The sequence below is a fragment of the Crinia signifera genome, unplaced genomic scaffold, assembly GCF_055691185.1.
Source record: "Crinia signifera unplaced genomic scaffold, ASM5569118v1 HAP2_SCAFFOLD_542, whole genome shotgun sequence".
Taxonomy (NCBI): domain Eukaryota; kingdom Metazoa; phylum Chordata; class Amphibia; order Anura; family Myobatrachidae; genus Crinia; species Crinia signifera.
The window spans coordinates 1-24,053 of record NW_028142435.1 but is presented as its reverse complement, the minus strand read 5'-3'; the positions used below and the strand labels follow the sequence as shown (position 1 = coordinate 24,053).

The 24,053-nt window shown below is 48.3% G+C and overlaps 1 long non-coding RNA gene across 1 annotated transcript in view; it reads right to left on the bottom strand.

Annotated features, from left to right (window-relative positions):
* The window catches only part of LOC146055690 (uncharacterized), a 53,680-nt gene extending 34,531 nt beyond the window's left edge, over positions 1-19,149 (bottom strand). Inside the window, exons 1-2 of the long non-coding RNA XR_014468853.1 lie at positions 18,903-19,149; positions 8,321-8,528 (exon numbers count right to left, since the gene is read on the bottom strand). This is a non-coding gene — a long non-coding RNA (uncharacterized LOC146055690). The remainder of the gene's footprint in view (positions 1-8,320; positions 8,529-18,902) is intronic.
* Between the last annotated feature and the right edge of the window lie 4,904 nt (positions 19,150-24,053).

The following is a 24,053-nucleotide window of genomic DNA, read 5'->3' as shown; positions in this document are numbered from 1 at the left end:
AGATACTGTATTCTTTATTGCCTCGATTCCACCAGAATGCAAGGTTCTGTGACTGGTTCTGGAATTTGATAAGCTTGCCTGAAGAGATGAGTTTTCAGGCAACGCTTATAGGTTTGGAAACTATAAGCGTCAGTAACAATCAGATCTGCAGCATATGACATTCACCATAACCCAGTAACAATCAGATCTGCAGACACCAGCAGTGTTGTATAAGGGGGAAGTGCAGAGACGCGCAGTCATTAAGTCGACACCGTTGGGTCGACAGGTCGGAAAGGTCAACATGGTTTTTTACCCGAATGTCGACACTGTGAACATGAACACAGTTGGAAGTCAACCGAAGCCCTTGCGATGCTTCGGGCACACTATTTTTTTTTAATTCAATAATTTTTATTGAAATTTTTAGTAATGCAACATAAACTCCAGTTACAGGCAATAGTTTGTAGACACAGACAGTGAAATCCAGTTTAGTACATGATACTAAATACAAAAAAGTGCAGCTAGGGTAACGTTGATACTGCAATGATGCATGAAAGCAAGGGTAAAAATAAGGGTATTGTTTGTGGACATAGAAAGTAAAAAAAAAAAAAAAAAAACTCTCTAATGCAGGATATATCGAGCCCTATTGCCCAAAGGCGCCATCTGGGTTCTAGGTACTACCGAGTATATGACACATATACATACAGAGTGAAATACCACACCACAATATAATAAAAAGTATGACAGAGCGGATATAGTCTGATAGGACAGTATATTTCCCAGCTAAGAAGTTACTAGACTAGGAGAAATTATTATTGCAGAATTGTAGGTCTGGTCAGACAAGGGGAGTAAAATAAAATGTAAAAATAAGTAACCCACTATCTTGAATATAATACCTAACCTACCCAAAGCAAAACCCCCCCAAAAACCCAAAATAAACCTTCCCAAAATACCCCCACCCTGTATGACCTAACCCCAACCTAGGTATACCTGGATCCCGAACAACCTACCCTCCTCTTCCCAACTGTCTATACTACTATTACTAAGAGGGGATAAATTAGTGGCCTTCAGCTTATATTAGCTAACCTAGCCTAAAATCCTAATTCACCCCTTCCCCCCCCCCCCCCCCATCCTCCCCCCCCCCCCCCCCCCATATGGTCGGATAATAGGCGAATGGGCTAAATGGGGCAATGGCTGTAATTATTAACTAGTATAGCAAGGATGCTGCAGCATAATTACAATATAAAATGATCCCGTCTCAGTATTAGGCAACAAAGTAGAATCTGCGAAAGTTATATATCATGGAAACATACAAAACGGTCACTAAACCAGCAGACATGTAAAAGCACAGGAGATGAAAGTATTAAACCGGCCAAGCCTCAGTTAACAACGAAGATATTTTGGAGCGTAAGAGTATGAAAAATATTAGTCGGGCCAGGCCCTCCTCCCCCGCAGAGTCTTAAAGACAACAGTCCCTCCATCGTACACCCAAGGACATGCACATAGGAGCCGAAAGTACATGGACAAGAGATCCAGGAGTGTCCCATCAATCCAGAAATATGGAAATAGATGTAAGGAGTAGGTGCAGAGGGGTTTTCGTAGCTGTAGTGTCACTGCGAGAGTCGTACAACGGAGCTCCGAAGAGGCCGCAACAGCTGGTACCGTAACAGTAGCAGAGGCAGTGTTAGAAGCCTCTATTTGGCAGGTTGGATCCATTGTTGCAGCTGCAGAACTGATTTTTTATAGATTCCTCATCTGCAGGAGTTGAAAAGAGAGTAGTGGATGAAGAAGACACTACCTCCCTGACAGGAGGGTCCTGTTGCCAATCTAGCGCAGATGACACAGAGGTCATATTTTCAGGAGTTATAGGTGCACCCACCATAGTATCAAGTTTGGCAAGTAGCCTCTGAGTGGAGGAATTGATGGCCTGGAGGATTTGTTGCACAAAGCCTGACATCCTAAAAAGTTAGATGATACTCAATATGGAAAGCAATGGCAAAATGGTGGTGGCTAGCACACCACCAGTGTGTACCATAGGTGTCAGCAGGATATTGTCCAAATTACCTTGTAGCACTAAAGGATCTGGCTAGTATGAGATTTTATATCACTCTCAGAGCAGTGACAGTTATAAATCAAGACTTGCTACAAGCGGTGTTAATGTATTCACAGTAAATGCAGGCAGTCCCAGACTCAAACACAGGAGAGGTAGATTATGATGGCAGACCTGCTGGGACCCCCCCGGCCAAGATGGCTGACCAGCAAATTCAGGCGCCGTGACGCGCTGTAGATCCCAGCAGCCTGGAGGGCAGGACGGGGGTGGCAGGAGGCGCCCTTCCAGGCGCACAGCAAACGGGGGAGAGAGGGCGGCCAAACAGACTCACCCGGACAGGCAGCACACACACAGTAGCCCGGCGGCGTCCCTCCGCAGTAGCGCGCCTCCTGTCCGTGAAGAGGAAGACACGCAGGGCACACACGACAGCGGCACCTGGCAGGGGAAAGAAAATGGCGTCCGCGGCGCCCTGCGTGACCTCCGGCAGGCTCCCTCGGCTGTAAGTCAGGCCGCACACCAGGTACAGGAACGAGATGGGGCTTAATCTGTTCTGGGGATATTCCCCCACCAGCAGTGTGGTCCAGGAGCAGTATAAGTGCATGCAGGATATAGATACAGGATATCGGGGACGGAGAGCTCAGGTTGGAAGCAGCTACTCCATGTCCGCCGAAGCCACGCCCCTCTCGGGCACACTATTTTATTCTCCCACCATGCCCTAGTGGATGTTAGGGCATGAACTACTGCCTGTCGGCTCAAAAAACTGTAAAAGAAAACATGTCGACCTTCCGACCTAACCCATGTCGACCTAGCACTGTGTCGACCTAAACCCATGTCGACCTTGATACCTGTCGACCTTCACCCATGTCGACCTAGACACCTGTCAACCTAAGTGCTGTCAACAATGCGACCGTATCCCCCTGTGACTGATTTCCCCTTATACAGCAATGGTTGCATTTCTGGAAGTTTTTTTGGGGAGTAGCAGCAGTCTAGTTCATCTGGCCTATAGCTACTAGTAAGCAGCCGAAAGCGCCTGAGGGGCTCCAGTGGATCCAGCAGGCAGCCATATCGGTCAGCCCCCCCCCCCCTAGCAACCATTAACATGTCAGCCCCCCCCCCAGCAACCATTAACATGTCAGCCCCCCTGCACCCATTAACATGTCAGCCCCTCCAAGCACCCATTGAGAGGTCAGCCCCTCCAAGCACCCATTGAGAGGTCAGCCCCCAGCACACATCAACATGTAGTCTCCCCTAGCACACATTACCATGTCACCCCCACAACACCCATTAAAATGTCACTAACACCTGCACACATGTCAGCCCCCTCCCCCCTCCCAGAACACATTAAAATGTCTCTCCCCTGGGCCTCACCCTCCCAGAACACATTACCATGACATTATTAACCCCCTGGACATATTAACATGTCACTTACTCCCTCCCCAGCACATATATCACATACCTGAGAGCTGGTATTGCTGGCTGCAGTGCTCCTCCAGTGCACACAGCCACCCACGTGTGCAGAATGCTCAGCACTGCAGAGGCAGAGCACAGGAAGTCTTACTATCGGGTTGTTGCTAAGGAAGGGGAGGAAAGTGGGCGGCACTAAACACACAGCTGAGGAAAAAGAGGAGGGACTCGGGAGAGTGATGCTGCTGCTGCCTGTAACTAGGGATGACCATCGGTACAGAGGCCATCAATGGTTGCCATCGATGGCGATTCTGCACCCAGCCATTGATAGTGGCAAACTATTTGATGGATAACCATCGATAGTTTTAGCTATCGATGGTCAGCCATTATATGTGACTGAATGGCCCGTGGGCCAATCAGTACTCGTCGTTGGGACTTCTGGGTGTCAGGGGGGAGAGAGCTATGCTCCGTGATCCATGCACCTTGAGAAAAAAAAAAAAAAAAAAGGAAACATCGTCACACGCCGGGTTGCCTGTGGAAGTCCCGAGCAGCTGCCCCCGGGGCTCATTACTCAGCTGCCCTGGGGGTTTCTTACCTGGCCCCACAGCCAGGGAGAGGCTCCGGGCACGGTGCCTCACTGTGCTTAGCACACTATTCTACTCCCAATCCAGGAGCATTGGGATGGTAAAGTATGAAAAAGTGTTTTGGGGAAAAAGTGCTTGAAAACGCATGTGTAGGCATATTTAACATCAAGATTTTAACCATGTCTGTCTTTTCAACATGTCGGCATAATTAATGTCGGTATAATAACCGTTTCGGTATTTTGACTGTCGGTCAATGGGCATTGGTATAACAACATAACAACAGTTGGTCAAATGTTCGTCGGTAAATTGACTGCATCCCTATAAAACACCTAGTTTGACTGAGACTTTTTTCACCATGAAGATGCCGATTTGGGTCGACACAAGCTGTTCGCATTTAAAAAAAAAAAAAGGTGAAAGTTCTTTACCATCCAAGTGGACATAGGGCGGTATTCAATGAGAATTATCACCGGCCACGGCGAATCAAGTTTTTTATTCGCCGACAATTCGCCGGCTTTTAGCGGCGATTCTCCAAGCATGGCTATTCGTCGGGACTCGACGAGTCAGCCTATTCAACGTGGCTGAGATTCACCGCCCCCAACGGTGAATCTCAGCCTATCTGGCGTATCAGGTGACTGGGGGAGGGCGGGAGCATGTATTCCCGCTCTTCCTCGCTCATATCAGCGAGTTTCCTGCTGCGTACATTCGCCATTAGTTTTCAGCAGGGGTGGAGTGCTGCATGCTAATGGTTCTCCCAGGACCCAAGCACCCGTGGAGAGAGCAGAGTGTATTTTTTCTTTTCTTTTGCAGGTGAGTATTGTGATGCACTAATATTGCACTTGCTATGGGGGTTTGCTTTAAGTTTTTTATTTTAACATGTGCTTGGTGCAATGTGCAGCCATGCTGCATGCTTTTAAGGGGAGCTGGGGTGTTGTGTGGGGTGCCATTCATTCTTTGGGCGTGTTTGTGTGTCCCCATTTCAAAATGACTGCAGCCCAAAAAAAAAGACATAAAAAAAAAAAACTGCAGCCATTTTGAAATGGGGGCCCTGGGTCACGCCCCAAAGCATGTCGGGATCCCCCTCACCACACTCCAGCTTCCCTGAAAGGCATGCCTGCACTGCGCACCCCTTTTGGGTTTTGTCTCACCCCTAAATGTCATTTTGCATATTTGCCAGTTGTTGTTTTTTTCTTCCCATTAGTTGTTGGGGTGCAATGTGCAGCCATGCTGAATGCTTTTTAGGGGAGCTGGGGTGTTGTGTGGGGTGCAATGTGCAGCCATGCCCACTCTCTGACCCTTGCAGCTGCACACTTGCTGATGGGGCTGACAGGCTGTCCTCACTGACCAGTGCTCTCTGCATGCTGCCAGTCTGTGCCCCCCCATACACTTTAGGGCACACTGCTTTCCCCAGCCTTCAGGGTTCTGCCAGCTTCAGCATTCACCAGTCAACAACTACACACTTCTCACTCTGCTCTCCTGTCTCAGTCAGACTCCCAGGGAGAGATTCCATCCAGGATTTCCCACCTTTTTCTGCAAACTTGTCAGTTCTGTAACAATGTTTCTTTTTGCAAACTGACCTGCCTTGCTGTGAGCTGAGCTGTTAACCCCTTTTGTGCTGCAAGCTATATAAGCTCAGTTCTGTGCAACTCAAGTAGTACTTTTTAATACACAGTCATGCTGGCACCTGTAGTGCCACAGCTACTTTATGCTTTTTACAGTGTTTCCATTACTTTATGCTGCTGGCACTTGTGCCCCAGCTTGTGGGGTGCCACATTCACCGGTATAGTATACCCGCACCTTCTTCGAGCACTGCTTCTTTTTTTTTGGCATACGCATATTGAAGCTGGGCAGAGAGGGGCAGAGAGGGATGTGCTGCCTGGCTGTCTAAAGAGCGGGTCTGCAGCAGCTGCTGGGAAAAGTGTCAGCCGGACAGAAGAGGTGGACTGCCTGTCGCCTGCCTTTATAAGTTCAGTTCTAAGCAGCAGTTTGAAATGTTGCGCCAGTCCGGCAGTCTATAGGAGCTTGCGGCCTGGCAGCCAATCATGAGACACCACTGCCACTCCTGATTGGCTGCCAGCTCCTATTGGCTGGTGACCCAGCGCGAGATTTCAAACTGCTGCATACCCGCTCTAAAGACAGCCAAGCAGCCGACCAATTCTGCCTGGCAGTCACACTGTTTCACTGCAGCAACTGCGGACCCGCTATTTAGACAGCCGGGCAGCACACCGCTTTCTGCCCGGCTGTCAGACTGCTTCCCCCTGGCTAGGAGCATGTAAACCCCCTTGGCATCGAGTATGAAGACCCTTGCATCAAGCTTATGTGCCATAATATGTAATGGGTATCTCAGTGTGTGGCATATCTGTAATGAGCATCACGGTGTGTAGCATATGTATAATGGGCATCAAAGTGTTCGGCATATGTATAATGGCCATCACGGTGTGGGCATATATATTTAATGGGCATCACGGTGTACTGCATATGTAGAATGGGCTTCACAGTGTTCGGCATATGTATAATGGGCATTATACATATGCCACGTACCATGATGCCCAATATACAGTACATATGTGGCCGTCTCTGTGTCCCTGCTGTCACTCTGTGTTCCCACTGTCTCTCTGCTGTCACTCTCCCTGTCCCTTTGTCCTTGCTGTCCTTGAATTTTGGCTCATACTGTGTGGCACAATGTGTAAGGGCACTAGTACTAGATAGTATAGGGAGTCCTACTATTGTGGTGTATGTGATGTGGTACACTTCACTGAAAGACATGCCCCCTTTTCCAGTGGCCATACCCCTTTTCCAAAGCGCACACAAAACTAATGCCCCTTTCCCACTGCAGGCTTTATGCGGTAAAATGCCGTTTTTTTAGCCTTTTTAAACGGTTAGAGCTGCAGTGGGAAAGCTCCAGGTTGCTTTACACGGGTAACAAATACCGGTATTTGTTAACTGGGTAAAAAGCAGTGTTTTTACCGTGTAAGAGCCATTTTTTTGGCAGTGGGAAAGGGGTAGCCCTTTACCCGTTAAAAAAAAAACGGCATGGGGTCCCCCCCCCACTGCCGTAACCAGCACCAGGCTGAAGGAGCCGGGGCTGGTATTAAAAAAATCAGGAAACCCGACAAATAGGGGTTCCCTGATTTTTTACAACCAGCCCCAGGCTCCAGGTCCGGGGCTGTTTCCCAAAATACGGGGGACAAAATGACTAGGGGTCCCCGTATTTTAAGAACTAGCCCCAGGCACAACCAGCCAGCAGGGTAATGCCACAGCCGGGGGACACTTATTATATAAGGTCCCGCGGCCAAAGCATTAACCCTACCGACCAGTCAGCCTGGCCAGGGGCCCTGGGGGAGTGGGGACCCCCCCAATGAAGGGGGCCCCCCCCCCTCCAGGACTTACCTGACGAGGCTGAAGCCTGGTGCTATCCCCGATGCCTCTGGGCGGTGGGCATCGGGCTGATGGAATGGTGTAAAAAATAGAATAAAAACTATTGTCTTTTACTGGTGAACTATGAGTCCCAGCAAGCCTCCACCGCAAGCTGGGACTTGGAGAACCACAAGTCCCAGCCTGCGGGGCATTAAAGGGGCCCGCTGGGTCTTGTAGTTCCACAGTAAAAGAAATCGTACAATAAACACACTGACACACGTGAAAAATAAAAGTTTAATACATCCATAACACATACATACTGATACTTACCTATCTTGAGCCCGTAGGTAGCCCTGGTCCTGATGTCCTGGTCTGTGTCTGTATCCATGTCGGCATCCCTGTCGGCATCCCTGTCGGCGATGGCGTCGGCGGTCCGGAGTCCGAAGAAATCCATGTGGGAACCTATGGAAGGAAACCATACTCACCTGTCCCAGCGCGACGTAGTCCAGGTAAGGGTCTTGGCAAAAAAAACAAACCGACACGCGAAACCAGCCCGGACAGCAGGGAGCCGCACGGTGTTTGTGTACATCGTGCGGCTCCGCCTCCCGAATGCCGCTATTGGCCGCCTTGCGGCCTAGCGGCTCCTGTATGGTTAGGGAGAGGCCAAGGTGGATTAGGGATAGGCAGTACTGGGGGTAGGGAAGGGGTATAGAAGCTACTAGGTTTAGAAGTGTACATACATTGCACTTTAAGCTGGCATATTGAAAGTTATTTCCAGTGCTGCTGCAGGCACCATTGACATCACCTCTATACCCCATGCACGGCCAGCAGCAGGAACCGGGGCAGCCTCTGGGAAGAGAGCACCATCCTGACACACAAACATATGAGGGTGCCCTAAATGAGCGCCAGTTACCCCATCTTCTGACCCGAAACCAAGCAAAACACATCTTACCAGATGCTAGAACTGCAGCCAGGAGAGGACACTGAAGCGCGAGGATGGCAGTGGGTCACAACCATTATCTTGAAGGTCACGACGGGTGCTTTTTGATGGCCGCTCCTCCTGGGCTTTGCGCGTGTGATAGCTTGGTTGGTCTCTAGGACAGGAAGGGTGGAGTCTGCACTGCAGCAGCAAGTTCTGCTGCCCAGGAGACACGCTGCTGCTGTGGGAGATGAAAAAGGATGATGGGGGACATGCTCAATATGTACAAGTATATCAAGGGCCAATATAAGGAACTGTCACACACCCTATTTTCTACTAGAAAGGAATCTAGGACGCGAGGGCATGAGTATAGATTAGAAGAAAAAAGATTTCATTCAGCTAGTAGAAAGAATTTCTTTACGGTCAGAACAGTCAAACTCTGGAACTCTCTTCCCAGAGAGGTGGTAACGGCTGGCTCATTAAATGCGTTCAAGGCAAAGTTGGACAATCATTTACTGGAGAAAACATCCATGGGTACAAATAAGAAATATAATTTGTCTGTAAAATACCAGAACCTACCAAATCAGCAATGGATATCTATACCAGGTTGAACTAGATGGACGCAAGTCTTTTTTCAGCCTTACCTACTATGAAACTATCATAGGTCAGGGTGCTCTGGTGCTGCTGCCAGAAACTCAGGGCAAACAATTGGGGTGCAGGAGCATAACTAGAACCTTGTGGGTCCCATTGCAAAATATATAAAGGGTCCGATTCTCTCTCTCTCTCTGACACTTTATTTTTCTTTCCATCACTGTCTCTCTATTTCTCTCTCCTTCACACCCCCACTCTCTCCATAGCGTTTCGCTGTCTCGCTCCGCTCTTTCCTTCATACTCACCAATCAGGATTCTAGCTGTCAGTATTACGGCATTGGCATCCTAACTCATTTCAAGTTCAGCGGCCGCTCTTCTAAAGGCATTAGGGATGCTAGTGACGCTATACTGAATGCTGGCATCCAGGGACCAGGGGCTAATAGATAGCAGACACACAGGGCATACATGCACACATACCATACACACATACCATACACGCACATACCATACATATATATATACAAACAGGACATACATGCACACATACCATATATACAGACACACATCACAAACACACACATATACCATACAGACACACATAATATACACGCACATACCATACATACATACAAACAGAACATACATGCACACTACAGTAATCACACGCATGCCATACATACACACAGGACATGCCATACAGACACGCACACGCACATACCATTCACACACAGGACATTAAAGCACACATACCTTAGACACAAAGGACATACACGGACACACACATGGCATACTGGTACAGATACCATACATGCACACACACAGCATATTTACATATACACACACACATACAGCATACACACATGGCATACGACCACAGATACCATACAACATGCACACATACAGCATATTTATAAACATACACACGCTATAGACACACAGAGCATACACAAAAAGTATACATACATACACACATACAGCATACTTACAAACACCAATACTAAAGCAAATAACCCCCACAAGCAATGGAGGGCACCCAGTTTCCATATACCCAGTCCTCCCCCTTCCCACTGCAGCTACCAAGACATAGTACTCACTGGGCCACCAGCTTACATTAATGGTGCCCACACTTTTCTTCCCCTGTCCATGCCCCTGCAACTGGCACCCACAACAAGGGACACAAACCTGTAAAATCAGCATGTCACCTATTCATAGCTCCGTGTATCAGGCAGCCCCATGTCCTGAGACAGAGAGAGGAGCTTCTTCCTGACAGCCGAGGAGCTCAGCTGTGCGCTGCAGCGCCACCTACAGGCGGCTCAACAGTATATACCCAGCTTCCTCCCAGCAGCAGAGCACTGAGCAGAGCTCGGCTTTGAGAGTGCCGTGACCCTGCTGCGCCCCAGTGACACCGGCTCCCCCCCGCGATGGCTGGGGCTGCCTTACCATAGCTACGCCCCTGTATATATACACGCCGCACTACATGACTATCTCCCTCCATGCTGTACTACATTACATCCCGCTACACACTGCACTACATCACTACATTACATAATCATCATTACAATAAATACCCAGTATTTCATTTATTTTATTTTTATTAAGTTACTTATAGAGCGCAGCATATTCCGTTGCGCTTTACAAAAGGAGATAGTGATACAACAAACAGGGACTTTTAAGACAGTCAAAAGGTAGGAGGGCCCTGCTCGCAAGCTTACAATCTATAGGGAAATAGGCATTGATACATAAGGATAGATACTGTATTCTTTATTGCCTCGATTCCACCAGAATGCAAGGTTCTGTGACTGGTTCTGGAATTTGATAAGCTTGCCTGAAGAGATGAGTTTTCAGGCAACGCTTATAGGTTTGGAAACTATAAGCGTCAGTAACAATCAGATCTGCAGCATATGACATTCACCATAACCCAGTAACAATCAGATCTGCAGACACCAGCAGTGTTGTATAAGGGGGAAGTGCAGAGACGCGCAGTCATTAAGTCGACACCGTTGGGTCGACAGGTCGGAAAGGTCAACATGGTTTTTTACCCGAATGTCGACACTGTGAACATGAACACAGTTGGAAGTCAACCGAAGCCCTTGCGATGCTTCGGGCACACTATTTTTTTTTAATTCAATAATTTTTATTGAAATTTTTAGTAATGCAACATAAACTCCCGTTACAGGCAATAGTTTGTAGACACAGACAGTGAAATCCAGTTTAGTACATGATACTAAATACAAAAAAGTGCAGCTAGGGTAACGTTGATACTGCAATGATGCATGAAAGCAAGGGTAAAAATAAGGGTATTGTTTGTGGACATAGAAAGTAAAAAAAAAAAAAAAAAACTCTCTAATGCAGGATATATCGAGCCCTATTGCCCAAAGGCGCCATCTGGGTTCTAGGTACTACCGAGTATATGACACATATACATACAGAGTGAAATACCACACCACAATATAATAAAAAGTATGACAGAGCGGATATAGTCTGATAGGACAGTATATTTCCCAGCTAAGAAGTTACTAGACTAGGAGAAATTATTATTGCAGAATTGTAGGTCTGGTCAGACAAGGGGAGTAAAATAAAATGTAAAAATAAGTAACCCACTATCTTGAATATAATACCTAACCTACCCAAAGCAAAACCCCCCCAAAAACCCAAAATAAACCTTCCCAAAATACCCCCACCCTGTATGACCTAACCCCAACCTAGGTATACCTGGATCCCGAACAACCTACCCTCCTCTTCCTAACTGTCTATACTACTATTACTAAGAGGGGATAAATTAGTGGCCTTCAGCTTATATTAGCTAACCTAGCCTAAAATCCTAATTCACCCCTTCCCCCCCCCCCCCCCCCCCCCCCCCCATATGGTCGGATAATAGGCGAATGGGCTAAATGGGGCAATGGCTGTAATTATTAACTAGTATAGCAAGGATGCTGCAGCATAATTACAATATAAAATGATCCCGTCTCAGTATTAGGCAACAAAGTAGAATCTGCGAAAGTTATATATCATGGAAACATACAAAACGGTCACTAAACCAGCAGACATGTAAAAGCACAGGAGATGAAAGTATTAAACCGGCCAAGCCTCAGTTAACAACGAAGATATTTTGGAGCGTAAGAGTATGAAAAATATTAGTCGGGCCAGGCCCTCCTCCCCCGCAGAGTCTTAAAGACAACAGTCCCTCCATCGTACACCCAAGGACATGCACATAGGAGCCGAAAGTACATGGACAAGAGATCCAGGAGTGTCCCATCAATCCAGAAATATGGAAATAGATGTAAGGAGTAGGTGCAGAGGGGTTTTCGTAGCTGTAGTGTCACTGCGAGAGTCGTACAACGGAGCTCCGAAGAGGCCGCAACAGCTGGTACCGTAACAGTAGCAGAGGCAGTGTTAGAAGCCTCTATTTGGCAGGTTGGATCCATTGTTGCAGCTGCAGAACTGATTTTTATAGATTCCTCATCTGCAGGAGTTGAAAAGAGAGTAGTGGATGAAGAAGACACTACCTCCCTGACAGGAGGGTCCTGTTGCCAATCTAGCGCAGATGACACAGAGGTCATATTTTCAGGAGTTATAGGTGCACCCACCATAGTATCAAGTTTGGCAAGTAGCCTCTGAGTGGAGGAATTGATGGCCTGGAGGATTTGTTGCACAAAGCCTGACATCCTAGAAAGTTAGATGATACTCAATATGGAAAGCAATGGCAAAATGGTGGTGGCTAGCACACCACCAGTGTGTACCATAGGTGTCAGCAGGATATTGTCTAAATTACCTTGTAGCACTAAAGGATCTGGCTAGTATGAGATTTTATATCACTCTCAGAGCAGTGACAGTTATAAATCAAGACTTGCTACAAGCGGTGTTAATGTATTCACAGTAAATGCAGGCAGTCCCAGACTCAAACACAGGAGAGGTAGATTATGATGGCAGACCTGCTGGGACCCCCCCGGCCAAGATGGCTGACCAGCAAATTCAGGCGCCGTGACGCGCTGTAGATCCCAGCAGCCTGGAGGGCAGGACGGGGGTGGCAGGAGGCGCCCTTCCAGGCGCACAGCAAACGGGGGAGAGAGGGCGGCCAAACAGACTCACCCGGACAGGCAGCACACACACAGTAGCCCGGCGGCGTCCCTCCGCAGTAGCGCGCCTCCTGTCCGTGAAGAGGAAGACACGCAGGGCACACACGACAGCGGCACCTGGCAGGGGAAAGAAAATGGCGTCCACGGCTCCCTGCGTGACCTCCGGCAGGCTCCCTCGGCTGTAAGTCAGGCCGCACACCAGGTACAGGAACGAGATGGGGCTTAATCTGTTCTGGGGATATTCCCCCACCAGCAGTGTGGTCCAGGAGCAGTATAAGTGCATGCAGGATATAGATACAGGATATCGGGGACGGAGAGCTCAGGTTGGAAGCAGCTACTCCATGTCCGCCGAAGCCACGCCCCTCTCGGGCACACTATTTTATTCTCCCACCATGCCCTAGTGGATGTTAGGGCATGAACTACTGCCTGTCGGCTCAAAAAACTGTAAAAGAAAACATGTCGACCTTTCGACCTAACCCATGTCGACCTAGCACTGTGTCGACCTAAACCCATGTCGACCTTGATACCTGTCGACCTTCACCCATGTCGACCTAGACACCTGTCAACCTAAGTGCTGTCAACAATGCGACCGTATCCCCCTGTGACTGATTTCCCCTTATACAGCAATGGTTGCATTTCTGGAAGTTTTTTTGGGGAGTAGCAGCAGTCTAGTTCATCTGGCCTATAGCTACTAGTAAGCAGCCGAAAGCGCCTGAGGGGCTCCAGTGGATCCAGCAGGCAGCCATATCGGTCAGCCCCCCCCCCTAGCAACCATTAACATGTCAGCCCCCCCCCCCAGCAACCATTAACATGTCAGCCCCCCTGCACCCATTAACATGTCAGCCCCTCCAAGCACCCATTGAGAGGTCAGCCCCCAGCACACATCAACATGTAGTCTCCCCTAGCACACATTACCATGTCACCCCCACAACACCCATTAAAATGTCACTAACACCTGCACACATGTCAGCCCCCTCCCCCCTCCCAGAACACATTAAAATGTCTCTCCCCTGGGCCTCACCCTCCCAGAACACATTACCATGACATTATTAACCCCCTGGACATATTAACATGTCACTTACTCCCTCCCCAGCACATATATCACATACCTGAGAGCTGGTATTGCTGGCTGCAGTGCTCCTCCAGTGCACACAGCCACCCACGTGTGCAGAATGCTCAGCACTGCAGAGGCAGAGCACAGGAAGTCTTACTATCGGGTTGTTGCTAAGGAAGGGGAGGAAAGTGGGCGGCACTAAACACACAGCTGAGGAAAAAGAGGAGGGACTCGGGAGAGTGATGCTGCTGCTGCCTGTAACTAGGGATGACCATCGGTACAGAGGCCATCAATGGTTGCCATCGATGGCGATTCTGCACCCAGCCATTGATAGTGGCAAACTATTTGATGGATAACCATCGATAGTTTTAGCTATCGATGGTCAGCCATTATATGTGACTGAATGGCCCGTGGGCCAATCAGTACTCGTCGTTGGGACTTCTGGGTGTCAGGGGGGAGAGAGCTATGCTCCGTGATCCATGCACCTTGAGAAAAAAAAAAAAAAAAAAGGAAACATCGTCACACGCCGGGTTGCCTGTGGAAGTCCCGAGCAGCTGCCCCCGGGGCTCATTACTCAGCTGCCCTGGGGGTTTCTTACCTGGCCCCACAGCCAGGGAGAGGCTCCGGGCACGGTGCCTCACTGTGCTTAGCACACTATTCTACTCCCAATCCAGGAGCATTGGGATGGTAAAGTATGAAAAAGTGTTTTGGGGAAAAAGTGCTTGAAAACGCATGTGTAGGCATATTTAACATCAAGATTTTAACCATGTCTGTCTTTTCAACATGTCGGCATAATTAATGTCGGTATAATAACCGTTTCGGTATTTTGACTGTCGGTCAATGGGCATTGGTATAACAACATAACAACAGTTGGTCAAATGTTCGTCGGTAAATTGACTGCATCCCTATAAAACACCTAGTTTGACTGAGACTTTTTTCACCATGAAGATGCCGATTTGGGTCGACACAAGCTGTTCGCATTTAAAAAAAAAAAAAGGTGAAAGTTCTTTACCATCCAAGTGGACATAGGGCGGTATTCAATGAGAATTATCACCGGCCACGGCGAATCAAGTTTTTTATTCGCCGACAATTCGCCGGCTTTTAGCGGCGATTCTCCAAGCATGGCTATTCGTCGGGACTCGACGAGTCAGCCTATTCAACGTGGCTGAGATTCACCGCCCCCAACGGTGAATCTCAGCCTATCTGGCGTATCAGGTGACTGGGGGAGGGCGGGAGCATGTATTCCCGCTCTTCCTCGCTCATATCAGCGAGTTTCCTGCTGCGTACATTCGCCATTAGTTTTCAGCAGGGGTGGAGTGCTGCATGCTAATGGTTCTCCCAGGACCCAAGCACCCGTGGAGAGAGCAGAGTGTATTTTTTCTTTTCTTTTGCAGGTGAGTATTGTGATGCACTAATATTGCACTTGCTATGGGGGTTTGCTTTAAGTTTTTTATTTTAACATGTGCTTGGTGCAATGTGCAGCCATGCTGCATGCTTTTAAGGGGAGCTGGGGTGTTGTGTGGGGTGCCATTCATTCTTTGGGCGTGTTTGTGTGTCCCCATTTCAAAATGACTGCAGCCCAAAAAAAAAGACATAAAAAAAAAAACTGCAGCCATTTTGAAATGGGGGCCCTGGGTCACGCCCCAAAGCATGTCGGGATCCCCCTCACCACACTCCAGCTTCCCTGAAAGGCATGCCTGCACTGCGCACCCCTTTTGGGTTTTGTCTCACCCCTAAATGTCATTTTGCATATTTGCCAGTTGTTGTTTTTTTCTTCCCATTAGTTGTTGGGGTGCAATGTGCAGCCATGCTGAATGCTTTTTAGGGGAGCTGGGGTGTTGTGTGGGGTGCAATGTGCAGCCATGCCCACTCTCTGACCCTTGCAGCTGCACACTTGCTGATGGGGCTGACAGGCTGTCCTCACTGACCAGTGCTCTCTGCATGCTGCCAGTCTGTGCCCCCCCATACACTTTAGGGCACACTGCTTTCCCCAGCCTTCAGGGTTCTGCCAGCTTCAGCATTCACCAGTCAACAACTACACACTTCTCACTCTGCTCTCCTGTCTCAGTCAGACTCCCAGGGAGAGATTCCATCCAGGATTTCCCACCTTTTTCTGCAAACTTGTCAGTTCTGTAACAATGTTTCTTTTTGCAAACTGACCTGCCTTGCTGTGAGCTGAGCTGTTAACCCCTTTTGTGCTGCAAGCTATATAAGCTCAGTTCTGTGCAACTCAAGTAGTACTTTTTAATACACAGTCATGCTGGCACCTGTAGTGCCACAGCTACTTTATGCTTTTTACAGTGTTTCCATTACTTTATGCTGCTGGCACTTGTGCCCCAGCTTGTGGGGTGCCACATTCACCGGTATAGTATACCCGCACCTTCTTCGAGCACTGCTTCTTTTTTTTTGGCATACGCATATTGAAGCTGGGCAGAGAGGGGCAGAGAGGGATGTGCTGCCTGGCTGTCTAAAGAGCGGGTCTGCAGCAGCTGCTGGGAAAAGTGTCAGCCGGACAGAAGAGGTGGACTGCCTGTCGCCTGCCTTTATAAGTTCAGTTCTAAGCAGCAGTTTGAAATGTTGCGCCAGTCCGGCAGTCTATAGGAGCTTGCGGCCTGGCAGCCAATCATGAGACACCACTGCCACTCCTGATTGGCTGCCAGCTCCTATTGGCTGGTGACCCAGCGCGAGATTTCAAACTGCTGCATACCCGCTCTAAAGACAGCCAAGCAGCCGACCAATTCTGCCTGGCAGTCACACTGTTTCACTGCAGCAACTGCGGACCCGCTATTTAGACAGCCGGGCAGCACACCGCTTTCTGCCCGGCTGTCAGACTGCTTCCCCCTGGCTAGGAGCATGTAAACCCCCTTGGCATCGAGTATGAAGACCCTTGCATCAAGCTTATGTGCCATAATATGTAATGGGTATCTCAGTGTGTGGCATATCTGTAATGAGCATCACGGTGTGTAGCATATGTATAATGGGCATCAAAGTGTTCGGCATATGTATAATGGCCATCACGGTGTGGGGCATATATATTTAATGGGCATCACGGTGTACTGCATATGTAGAATGGGCTTCACAGTGTTCGGCATATGTATAATGGGCATTATACATATGCCACGTACCATGATGCCCAATATAGTACATATGTGGCCGTCTCTGTGTCCCTGCTGTCACTCTGTGTTCCCACTGTCTCTCTGCTGTCACTCTCCCTGTCCCTTTGTCCTTGCTGTCCTTGAATTTTGGCTCATACTGTGTGGCACAATGTGTAAGGGCACTAGTACTAGATAGTATAGGGAGTCCTACTATTGTGGTGTATGTGATGTGGTACACTTCACTGAAAGACATGCCCCCTTTTCCAGTGGCCATACCCCTTTTCCAAAGCGCACACAAAACTAATGCCCCTTTCCCACTGCAGGCTTTATGCGGTAAAATGCCGTTTTTTTAGCCTTTTTAAACGGTTAGAGCTGCAGTGGGAAAGCTCCAGGTTGCTTTACACGGGTAACAAATACCGGTATTTGTTAACTGGGTAAAAAGCAGTGTTTTTACCGTGTAAGAGCCATTTTTTTGGCAGTGGGAAAGGGGTAGCCCTTTACCCGTTAAAAAAAAAACGGCATGGGGTCCCCCCCCCCACTGCCGTAACCAGCACCAGGCTGAAGGAGCCGGGGCTGGTATTAAAAAAATCAGGAAACCCGACAAATAGGGGTTCCCTGATTTTTTACAACTAGCCCCAGGCTCCAGGTCCGGGGCTGTTTCCCAAAATACGGGGGACAAAATGACTAGGGGTCCCCCGTATTTTAAGAACTAGCCCCAGGCACAACCAGCCAGCAGGGTAATGCCACAGCCGGGGGACACTTATTATATAAGGTCCCGCGGCCAAAGCATTAACCCTACCGACCAGTCAGCCTGGCCAGGGGCCCTGGGGGAGTGGGGACCCCCCCAATGAAGGGGGCCCCCCCCCCCTCCAGGACTTACCTGACGAGGCTGAAGGCCTGGTGCTATCCCCGATGCCTCTGGGCGGTGGGCATCGGGCTGATGGAATGGTGTAAAAAATAGAATAAAAACTATTGTCTTTTACTGGTGAACTATGAGTCCCAGCAAGCCTCCACCGCAAGCTGGGACTTGGAGAACCACAAGTCCCAGCCTGCGGGGCATTAAAGGGCCCGCTGGGTCTTGTAGTTCCACAGTAAAAGAAATCGTACAATAAACACACTGACACACGTGAAAAATAAAAGTTTAATACATCCATAACACATACATACTGATACTTACCTATCTTGAGCCCGTAGGTAGCCCTGGTCCTGATGTCCTGGTCTGTGTCTGTATCCATGTCGGCATCCCTGTCGGCATCCCTGTCGGCGATGGCGTCGGCGGTCCGGAGTCCGAAGAAATCCATGTGGGAACCTATGGAAGGAAACCATACTCACCTGTCCCAGCGCGACGTAGTCCAGGTAAGGGTCTTGGCAAAAAAAACAAACCGACACGCGAAACCAGCCCGGACAGCAGGGAGCCGCACGGTGTTTGTGTACATCGTGCGGCTCCGCCTCCCGAATGCCGCTATTGGCCGCCTTGCGGCCTAGCGGCTCCTGTATGGTTAGGGAGAGGCCAAGGTGGATTAGGGATAGGCAGTACTGGGGGTAGGGAAGGGGTATAGAAGCTACTAGGTTTAGAAGTGTACATACATTGCACTTTAAGCTGGCATATTGAAAGTTATTTCCAGTGCTGCTGCAGGCACCATTGACATCACCTCTATACCCCATGCACGGCCAGCAGCAGGAACCGGGGCAGCCTCTGGGAAGAGAGCACCATCCTGACACACAAACATATGAGGGTGCCCTAAATGAGCGCCAGTTACCCCATCTTCTGACCCGAAACCAAGCAAAACACATCTTACCAGATGCTAGAACTGCAGCCAGGAGAGGACACTGAAGCGCGAGGATGGCAGTGGGTCACAACCATTATCTTGAAGGTCACGACGGGTGCTTTTTGATGGCCGCTCCTCCTGGGCTTTGCGCGTGTGATAGCTTGGTTGGTCTCTAGGACAGGAAGGGTGGAGTCTGCACTGCAGCAGCAAGTTCTGCTGCCCAGGAGACACGCTGCTGCTGTGGGAGATGAAAAAGGATGATGGGGGACATGCTCAATATGTACAAGTATATCAAGGGCCAATATAAGGAACTGTCACACACCCTATTTTCTACTAGAAAGGAATCTAGGACGCGAGGGCATGAGTATAGATTAGAAGAAAAAAGATTTCATTCAGCTAGTAGAAAGAATTTCTTTACGGTCAGAACAGTCAAACTCTGGAACTCTCTTCCCAGAGAGGTGGTAACGGCTGGCTCATTAAATGCGTTCAAGGCAAAGTTGGACAATCATTTACTGGAGAAAACATCCATGGGTACAAATAAGAAATATAATTTGTCTGTAAAATACCAGAACCTACCAAATCAGCAATGGATATCTATACCAGGTTGAACTAGATGGACGCAAGTCTTTTTTCAGCCTTACCTACTATGAAACTATCATAGGTCAGGGTGCTCTGGTGCTGCTGCCAGCAACTCAGGGCAAACAATTGGGGTGCAGGAGCATAACTAGAACCTTGTGGGTCCCATTGCAAAATATATAAAGGGTCCGATTCTCTCTCTCTCTCTGACACTTTATTTTTCTTTCCATCACTGTCTCTCTATTTCTCTCTCCTTCACACCCCCACTCTCTCCATAGCGTTTCGCTGTCTCGCTCCGCTCTTTCCTTCATACTCACCAATCAGGATTCTAGCTGTCAGTATTACGGCATTGGCATCCTAACTCATTTCAAGTTCAGCGGCCGCTCTTCTAAAGGCATTAGGGATGCTAGTGACGCTATACTGAATGCTGGCATCCAGGGACCAGGGGCTAATAGATAGCAGACACACAGGGCATACATGCACACATACCATACACACATACCATACACGCACATACCATACATATATATATATACAAACAGGACATACATGCACACATACCATATATACAGACACACATCACAAACACACACATATACCATACAGACACACATAATATACACGCACATACCATACATACATACAAACAGAACATACATGCACACTACAGTAATCACACGCATGCCATACATACACACAGGACATGCCATACAGACACGCACACGCACACGCACATACCATTCACACACAGGACATTAAAGCACACATACCTTAGACACAAAGGACATACACGGACACACACATGGCATACTGGTACAGATACCATACATGCACACACACAGCATATTTACATATACACACACACATACAGCATACACACATGGCATACGACCACAGATACCATACAACATGCACACATACAGCATATTTATAAACATACACACGCTATAGACACACAGAGCATACACAAAAAGTATACATACATACACACATACAGCATACTTACAAACACCAATACTAAAGCAAATAACCCCCACAAGCAATGGAGGGCACCCAGTTTCCATATACCCAGTCCTCCCCCTTCCCACTGCAGCTACCAAGACATAGTACTCACTGGGCCACCAGCTTACATTAATGGTGCCCACACTTTTCTTCCCCTGTCCATGCCCCTGCAACTGGCACCCACAACAAGGGACACAAACCTGTAAAATCAGCATGTCACCTATTCATAGCTCCGTGTATCAGGCAGCCCCATGTCCTGAGACAGAGAGAGGAGCTTCTTCCTGACAGCCGAGGAGCTCAGCTGTGCGCTGCAGCGCCACCTACAGGCGGCTCAACAGTATATACCCAGCTTCCTCCCAGCAGCAGAGCACTGAGCAGAGCTCGGCTTTGAGAGTGCCGTGACCCTGCTGCGCCCCAGTGACACCGGCTCCCCCCGCGATGGCTGGGGCTGCCTTACCATAGCTACGCCCCTGTATATATACACGCCGCACTACATGACTATCTCCCTCCATGCTGTACTACATTACATCCCGCTACACACTGCACTACATCACTACATTACATAATCATCATTACAATAAATACCCAGTATTTCATTTATTTTATTTTTATTAAGTTACTTATAGAGCGCAGCATATTCCGTTGCGCTTTACAAAAGGAGATAGTGATACAACAAACAGGGACTTTTAAGACAGTCAAAAGGTAGGAGGGCCCTGCTCGCAAGCTTACAATCTATAGGGAAATAGGCATTGATACATAAGGATAGATACTGTATTCTTTATTGCCTCGATTCCACCAGAATGCAAGGTTCTGTGACTGGTTCTGGAATTTGATAAGCTTGCCTGAAGAGATGAGTTTTCAGGCAACGCTTATAGGTTTGGAAACTATAAGCGTCAGTAACAATCAGATCTGCAGCATATGACATTCACCATAACCCAGTAACAATCAGATCTGCAGACACCAGCAGTGTTGTATAAGGGGGAAGTGCAGAGACGCGCAGTCATTAAGTCGACACCGTTGGGTCGACAGGTCGGAAAGGTCAACATGGTTTTTTACCCGAATGTCGACACTGTGAACATGAACACAGTTGGAAGTCAACCGAAGCCCTTGCGATGCTTCGGGCACACTATTTTTTTTTAATTCAATAATTTTTATTGAAATTTTTAGTAATGCAACATAAACTCCCGTTACAGGCAATAGTTTGTAGACACAGACAGTGAAATCCAGTTTAGTACATGATACTAAATACAAAAAAGTGCAGCTAGGGTAACGTTGATACTGCAATGATGCATGAAAGCAAGGGTAAAAATAAGGGTATTGTTTGTGGACATAGAAAGTAAAAAAAAAAAAAAAAAAACTCTCTAATGCAGGATATATCGAGCCCTATTGCCCAAAGGCGCCATCTGGGTTCTAGGTACTACCGAGTATATGACACATATACATACAGAGTGAAATACCACACCACAATATAATAAAAAGTATGACAGAGCGGATATAGTCTGATAGGACAGTATATTTCCCAGCTAAGAAGTTACTAGACTAGGAGAAATTATTATTGCAGAATTGTAGGTCTGGTCAGACAAGGGGAGTAAAATAAAATGTAAAAATAAGTAACCCACTATCTTGAATATAATACCTAACCTACCCAAAGCAAAACCCCCCCAAAAACCCAAAATAAACCTTCCCAAAATACCCCCACCCTGTATGACCTAACCCCAACCTAGGTATACCTGGATCCCGAACAACCTACCCTCCTCTTCCTAACTGTCTATACTACTATTACTAAGAGGGGATAAATTAGTGGCCTTCAGCTTATATTAGCTAACCTAGCCTAAAATCCTAATTCACCCCTTCCCCCCCCCCCCCCCATATGGTCGGATAATAGGCGAATGGGCTAAATGGGGCAATGGCTGTAATTATTAACTAGTATAGCAAGGATGCTGCAGCATAATTACAATATAAAATGATCCCGTCTCAGTATTAGGCAACAAAGTAGAATCTGCGAAAGTTATATATCATGGAAACATACAAAACGGTCACTAAACCAGCAGACATGTAAAAGCACAGGAGATGAAAGTATTAAACCGGCCAAGCCTCAGTTAACAACGAAGATATTTTGGAGCGTAAGAGTATGAAAAATATTAGTCGGGCCAGGCCCTCCTCCCCCGCAGAGTCTTAAAGACAACAGTCCCTCCATCGTACACCCAAGGACATGCACATAGGAGCCGAAAGTACATGGACAAGAGATCCAGGAGTGTCCCATCAATCCAGAAATATGGAAATAGATGTAAGGAGTAGGTGCAGAGGGGTTTTCGTAGCTGTAGTGTCACTGCGAGAGTCGTACAACGGAGCTCCGAAGAGGCCGCAACAGCTGGTACCGTAACAGTAGCAGAGGCAGTGTTAGAAGCCTCTATTTGGCAGGTTGGATCCATTGTTGCAGCTGCAGAACTGATTTTTATAGATTCCTCATCTGCAGGAGTTGAAAAGAGAGTAGTGGATGAAGAAGACACTACCTCCCTGACAGGAGGGTCCTGTTGCCAATCTAGCGCAGATGACACAGAGGTCATATTTTCAGGAGTTATAGGTGCACCCACCATAGTATCAAGTTTGGCAAGTAGCCTCTGAGTGGAGGAATTGATGGCCTGGAGGATTTGTTGCACAAAGCCTGACATCCTAGAAAGTTAGATGATACTCAATATGGAAAGCAATGGCAAAATGGTGGTGGCTAGCACACCACCAGTGTGTACCATAGGTGTCAGCAGGATATTGTCTAAATTACCTTGTAGCACTAAAGGATCTGGCTAGTATGAGATTTTATATCACTCTCAGAGCAGTGACAGTTATAAATCAAGACTTGCTACAAGCGGTGTTAATGTATTCACAGTAAATGCAGGCAGTCCCAGACTCAAACACAGGAGAGGTAGATTATGATGGCAGACCTGCTGGGACCCCCCCGGCCAAGATGGCTGACCAGCAAATTCAGGCGCCGTGACGCGCTGTAGATCCCAGCAGCCTGGAGGGCAGGACGGGGGTGGCAGGAGGCGCCCTTCCAGGCGCACAGCAAACGGGGGAGAGAGGGCGGCCAAACAGACTCACCCGGACAGGCAGCACACACACAGTAGCCCGGCGGCGTCCCTCCGCAGTAGCGCGCCTCCTGTCCGTGAAGAGGAAGACACGCAGGGCACACACGACAGCGGCACCTGGCAGGGGAAAGAAAATGGCGTCCGCGGCTCCCTGCGTGACCTCCGGCAGGCTCCCTCGGCTGTAAGTCAGGCCGCACACCAGGTACAGGAACGAGATGGGGCTTAATCTGTTCTGGGGATATTCCCCCACCAGCAGTGTGGTCCAGGAGCAGTATAAGTGCATGCAGGATATAGATACAGGATATCGGGGACGGAGAGCTCAGGTTGGAAGCAGCTACTCCATGTCCGCCGAAGCCACGCCCCTCTCGGGCACACTATTTTATTCTCCCACCATGCCCTAGTGGATGTTAGGGCATGAACTACTGCCTGTCGGCTCAAAAAACTGTAAAAGAAAACATGTCGACCTTCCGACCTAACCCATGTCGACCTAGCACTGTGTCGACCTAAACCCATGTCGACA